Consider the following 6,466-nt stretch of genomic DNA (forward strand, 5'->3'; position numbering starts at 1 on the left):
TTGTGTGCTTGCAGAAAATATTTTATAACTTGTTTCCGTGAATAATTAGTTCGTATTTCGATATGCGAATTCATCCTTGCAGTTTTTTTAAAAAATAAAAGTTCAGTATGCAGTAAATGTGTCCCACGTTGTCTAATGAATACATTCTCTGCCTTCCAGCTAGGCAACGTGGGCTCAATTCCCGGCTGAGAAGAAAATTACTTTTCCGGTGGCAACACATGTGATTCTAAGAGCATTCATGAAAAATGGTACGTAAAAGGGAAGAACCGTACATGAAACATTGAGTGGTGAAATTGAATTTTTGTATGTTATTGGGTAAAAGTTTTTATTCAATCAAGAAAAAAATGGAAAATTGATAATAAAGAAAATTAATGAAGACAAATGTGGAGTGGAGAAAGGTGTACATGGGAGGAAGTGGGAAATTTAAAATGAAGAAATTGATTTTTTAATAAATATTGATTTTTTAATGAAGAAATTGACCTTTTAATAAAGAGTTCTTATTTATAATGCTTTTTTTTAATAAAACGTTATTATTCATGTTTTCTTGAAAAATGACATTTCTGTTCATTGCTTGTGAGTATTCCTTACTTATCATCTTTTCCAGAAATGAATCTAAGGAACTTAAAAAGATAAATAAATAAACAAAAAATAAATTTATAAGTCATTATTAATGCTTTTTTCAAGTCAAAAAGTAAGTTTTCTTGCACTTATCAGTTCCCTGAAAAACGTAATCAATGACAGTTTTAAATGTGAATATAGAGCCTTGTTCATTTAATACGTCTTCTTTTAACAACACTTCAGTTACAACATTACTTCATCAAAGTTCCCAGGCAATTCCAATGAAAATACGGTAGTGGTAAAAAACATTTCATCACACGCGCCGCAAAGGAGAGAAGTATCATCCCGACTGCATTCAACAAACAGTCAAGCATCCCGTATCCCAGATGATTTGGGGTTGTATTTCTGATCAAGGAGTTGGTGGGCTTCACTTAGTGCAAGGAACAGTAAACGTTCAGGTGTGTATTGGCATTTTGGAGGAGAAATTGCTTCCTACTATCCGGGATCACTTTACTTCAGTTCCAAACGTCATTTACCAGGGTGATTCTGCTCCGTGCTATGGGACAAAACTAGTAAGTACCAATTTAAAAACCTGTATCCGGCCATTAGACTTAAATTGACATGGGGTTAAGTAATATTTTTTCTCTAAATTCACACGCAGATTCAAAAATGGAAAAATGAGCATGGGGTCAGCAGTTTGCCTTGGCCCGGAAACAGCCCCGATCTACGTAAACAATTATCGAATTTATACTGTTAAATATTTATTTCATAAGTTTTGCAGAATTTCACAAACATTCATCGTTAATCGGTCGACAAAACTTCTCACATAATCCCATTGCTGTGAAAATGTGAGGGTGATGCATTTTTTTCTTTTTTTTTTACCAGCACTGTAACATCGAATCATTTTCCTTTTAGCGTCATTATTTTCCTCTATTTCATTCTTGATTTTATTGTTTTAGGTGAAATTCTAAGAACATGGAAAAAAGTCATAAATGTCTAAAATTGTCAGTTGTCCATCATGTTCGACACTTAGGTGTAAGCATTTGATACATAGAGTTTAACATCTACTACAACAACTTGCACTTAATCTAATTCTCATCGTCCATTTCCTAGGTCTCTACAAATTCTAAAAGGGAAATGTAATGGCTTGGCTAGACATGAATGTATGTCATACTGTGGACGATATTAATTTAACAAAAATAACTGAAGAAATAATGGACTCTGTGATCTATCATAATATTATCGCGTAATCATAATAAAGTATTGTCCGAAGTTTAGTGACATCCAAGCAACGTACAGTCGAACTCATTTATGGCGAACCCTGTTTTAACGAGAACTTGGATGTAGCGAGGAAATCAAAAAGAGTTGGTTGGTACAATGTTAAGTCTATCGGAACAAAACTCGCTTTTACGCAAACCCCGTTTAAAGCGAGCAATATTTTTGCAATTCATAAAACGTCTGTTGATTTCTACCTCAAAAAAGATTGCTATTCTATTTTTGGAAAAAATCCATTAGCATTTTGAATTCAACCGAAAGTTAGAGATAGGACACAAATCATGAAAACGAGTGATGACGAGGCCCTTTTTCTTTTTTTTTTAAATTCGTGGAGTAGATCAGTGTTTTAAAATTATGTATTTGTAGAGGAGAACGTTATTATTTCCGAGCTATATTTCCGATGATGTTGTATCTGAAAGTCAAGAGATAGAAAAAAATTAAAGCGCAACCACCATCACGACAAATTTGAAGTTAAATAGCATTCGACATAATTGGCTTCTAAAGTGTAAGAAAACTTCAAACTGTTTCGAACTGCCACAGATGCAAATGACGAAGTTTTTGGGATCCCACGTTCTTCGAAAACAATAACAAGAAAGAGACAATAAGACAGTTCAAATCAAATAACCAATTTCTTTGGTACTGTATAGAAATATAATCTCAACAAAACGAGCATGTACAAATTTTCATGATTTTTTTTTCAAACTCGTTTTTTTACGAGCACTCGGTTATAATGAGCAAATACGGCTGTCTATTCGCTCTCGTTATAAGCAAGTTCGACTGTATTTACTACAACAGAAGCTTTGAGCACTTAGTTTCAATTTTACAAAACTAGAAAAAGTGAGTAACAATTATTTTTTAAAATCAGGTATCGATAGTGATTCGGAGAAAATGTAGAGGCTTCATATAATTTCGTAAACAGTAAAAAAAAAGAAGGGGGGGGGGAGCTTTTATAACTATTATCATTTAGTATAGCAAAGACAATAGCAAGATATGAGACACTCGTTTCACTTCCTTTTTGTACATTATGGTATCTGTGAAAAGATTTGCACTCAAATACCAGCCTAAATTTCTATTTTGCTCGTCCCCGAACGAATGTTGAGTTGTTTTTCCTGTCCTACCCCACGTGCATATGTACCAAGGAGCGTATGGACACCCGAAATGTCCATTTTGACGATTCCCGAGTTAATTACCACAAGTTTTCTCGCGACGTCTCTGTGCACGTACGTTATGTGCGTATGTGCGTTTGTACGTATCTCGCGTAACTCAAAAACGGTATGACGTAAAAGTTGAAATTCGGTATGTAGACTCCTAGTGGGGACTAGTTGTCCACCTCTCCTTTTGGTTGCATTCGGATATTCCAAAAGGTGTCTTTTACATCTTTTTGGGGTAAATCAGTGTTAATTTTAATGCAAACTCAAGTGATGCTATAATTTGGCGAACACTTAGCGATATGTTGCCAAGGTTTGGTCGCCAAGTTTTGTAAAGAGAAAAGTTCTAAGAAAAGGGGCGAAATATTTACTCTTTTTGGCGCGACCTATGTGACAATAATTTTCACTATATAGTAGTAGTCTGTTTCACTCTCTCTCTGTCTTTCTCTTTCTTTCTCTGATATGATAAAGCAAAATATTTCTGAAGCTCAAAGCGTATAATAACACTAGCCATTTTCAAAAAATGATATTTATACTGTAATAATTTGCAATCCAACATGATAAAGTTCTTGTTATTAAAATTGTAAATATTAATTGAAACCAGCTTATATTCGGTGCAGTATTTGTTTATTTAATATTAAGCTCATTGTTATTTTAAATATTTTAAATATTAATTAAAATTGAATTAAATATTTATTCAAGAGCATGCGGGGCGAAGTGGATGGGGAAAGTGAAATAGTTAATTCCGTTTACTTATGCAATCATTTATATAATGTAGACGGGGCATGTTTACGCGGATTTTTTAAAATGCATTTTCTAATTTTTATGTTTTAACTTTGGAAATAAATTTTTAGTCCAAGTCGGTTTCGTAAACTTGCCCCGAACACGGGGCCCGTTTACGCATATTTATTTTGACACCTAACGTGGTTCTGTTAGTGTTTTGAACATAATGTCTTACCATCTTTAAAATAAAGCAAATTTATTACAGACTGAATAGTGTATAAAGTTGAAGCTGAAGGGGCATGAATGCAACATTATATGGCTGTAAGCTATGCTATAAGATACGAATGTGTAACTTAGTTAAAAATTAAATGGTAATTTTCAAAACTAAATAGCCGGAAAATACTATGTTTGAGATAGTTTGGAGCGAAAAAAAATGTCATGTGCACGTTTAAGTATGACACAGTAAGAACGATCGTAAAGGTACTCCGACGTTCAATGTGTAAACTTGCCCCATCGCCAAATTTGGATTTATTTTTAGCGTGGAAAAAAATTTAATAACATTTCCTTTCAGTTAATAATTCTCATACAAATACAATTCCCAAAAATGGATAAAATTCTATTTTTTTACATATTTGATTTTTACTTAACTAAGTATTATTTATTCACAATGCGCTTCAAAACGTTCAACACAAAATTTACTCAACTTGGTAGAAAACGGATTATTTACGTCTGCATGATGGGCCGAAGTTCGACTGAAGCTCAAAAACTTGTGAGAATATTTGCTAGGGAGTAGCATCAATCTGTTATGACTGTTGGCTCTTCAGTTATAATTCGTTTTGAAAAAAGGGCACTGCTTAAATGGGCCCCATGTGTAACCTGGTCTGCCCTTTTTTATTTAATAATTCCCTTATTTTTTAATTTATTCACTTCGTTTCTTTTTCAGTCACTCGTTTATTTTTTATCAGATATTGATTAATTGATTTACTCATTAATCCGTTTATTGATTCATATCTACTTATTTCTTCATTCACTCTTTTATTTATTCCTTAGTTTGGCAAAAATATTTTTAATAAACAAACAGAAACATTTCATTAGAAAAATATTTTATTTTTTCCTTTGCCCATGAAAACAAACGTAGAAGAAACATTCCCCATCTTTTTTTTTCCTTTTTTGAAGGTATAAATGTACTGCCAAGAACAGAAAATAGTGTTTTAATTAATTTTATTATAAAATACATTGCTCTTATTTTATATTATTTTCTAAACAAAATTCCAATTTGCTGATCTTGAAAAATATATGTTACTGTCTAACCATCGATTACTTGGAAAAGTTAATATCCGGTTTATAGGCGGAAATGGACGTATCTGTTAGTTTATAGGGGTGTTAGTTGGTTTGTTACAGATATGCATTTTTGCCTCTCTATTATTTAGCCTTAGTTTTGTAAAAATGAAAATTTGCTCTCTCAGCAACATTTTTTTAATCTAAAGTATATTCGATCTATATTCTCACGGCAAAAATTAATTGATTTATTAATTCACAACAAAGTTTTCAGCTTTCCATTTTGCTTTTACGCTCCTGAACGAAATGAAAATATTATCTTTTCTTTTTGTTGTTTCCATATAACTTTTTGTTTCCCTTATTTTATTTTAGAGAATGCAATAAATGAATAAGGCACTAGTGACATTATAAAACGCATGGCCCGAAATCCCATCGTTATTTTTCCTTTTCCCCTGCTAGATTCATTCAGATGGAATAGTCTTTACTTGGCAGATTGCCAAATTACATACAATCCGCGGTTAAACAGTATCTTAACTATTTCACTTTTTAAAATTCTAATTTAAAAGGGAATTGAATACCATAAGGCTATCTCTTTGGGATGTAAGACTCATTGAAAATTTTAAGAGACGGAGACATTTAAGACAAAAATGCTGCAGAGTAGAGCAGTTATATAATAAAACAAATTTGCTTACATTTTGCAAATATTTTCCTGCGAACTTGAAATGGTATTATATGAGGCGTTCCGAGATGGGACCTTATCTATGATTATATCCTCATGTATATAACAGTCAATTCATTGATAGAGTAACGCTATGACGTCCCCAACAATGAAACTCGCGCCATAGCATGATAATTTGATAGTATTTTTAATAATGTTTGATATGCAGGGAAATGCTTTATTTTGGCAAGACTGAACTGGGTCCGGTAACATAACTGTTTTACTGGTAAGAAAATTTTTTGGAGAATGAAGAAACGAAAAAGTGGTCCACAATGAACGCTATTTACTGGAGTTGAATTTTAATCCATCGGAGTTAGGGTTAAAATTTCAGCTATCAAAATATTACCAAACAGGCAAGTGATTCGTTCAAATGAAGAAGCAATTTTCACCCGTCATACCTTGACGGGCGATTTTCTAGCTTCATAATATTTGTGATGAGTGTGCAACTCTGATTGTACTAGAACTCTTTCTAAATTCTTTAGATCACAAATGCGAGTTATTCCTTAAAAATGAGAGACTATGATTTTTTACCAAATGCCATTGTACAAAACAAATGACTTTACTTATTTCTTACTTAGGATTTTAAAAAAAAAATTACCGCTACTGTTTAGTTTAAAATTAGCGCAGTCTTTAAATTTCTGATTACGACAAAAAAAAATTGTTTTTTATTTAAGAGATGACGAAGTTCACTTAGATGTAGAACTTACGCTATGACCAACAAAGGTTTCACATTGAAACTGCTATTACTCTTACGCGCTTTGCTAAC

The sequence above is a fragment of the Uloborus diversus genome, chromosome 1 (assembly GCF_026930045.1).
Source record: "Uloborus diversus isolate 005 chromosome 1, Udiv.v.3.1, whole genome shotgun sequence".
Taxonomy (NCBI): domain Eukaryota; kingdom Metazoa; phylum Arthropoda; class Arachnida; order Araneae; family Uloboridae; genus Uloborus; species Uloborus diversus.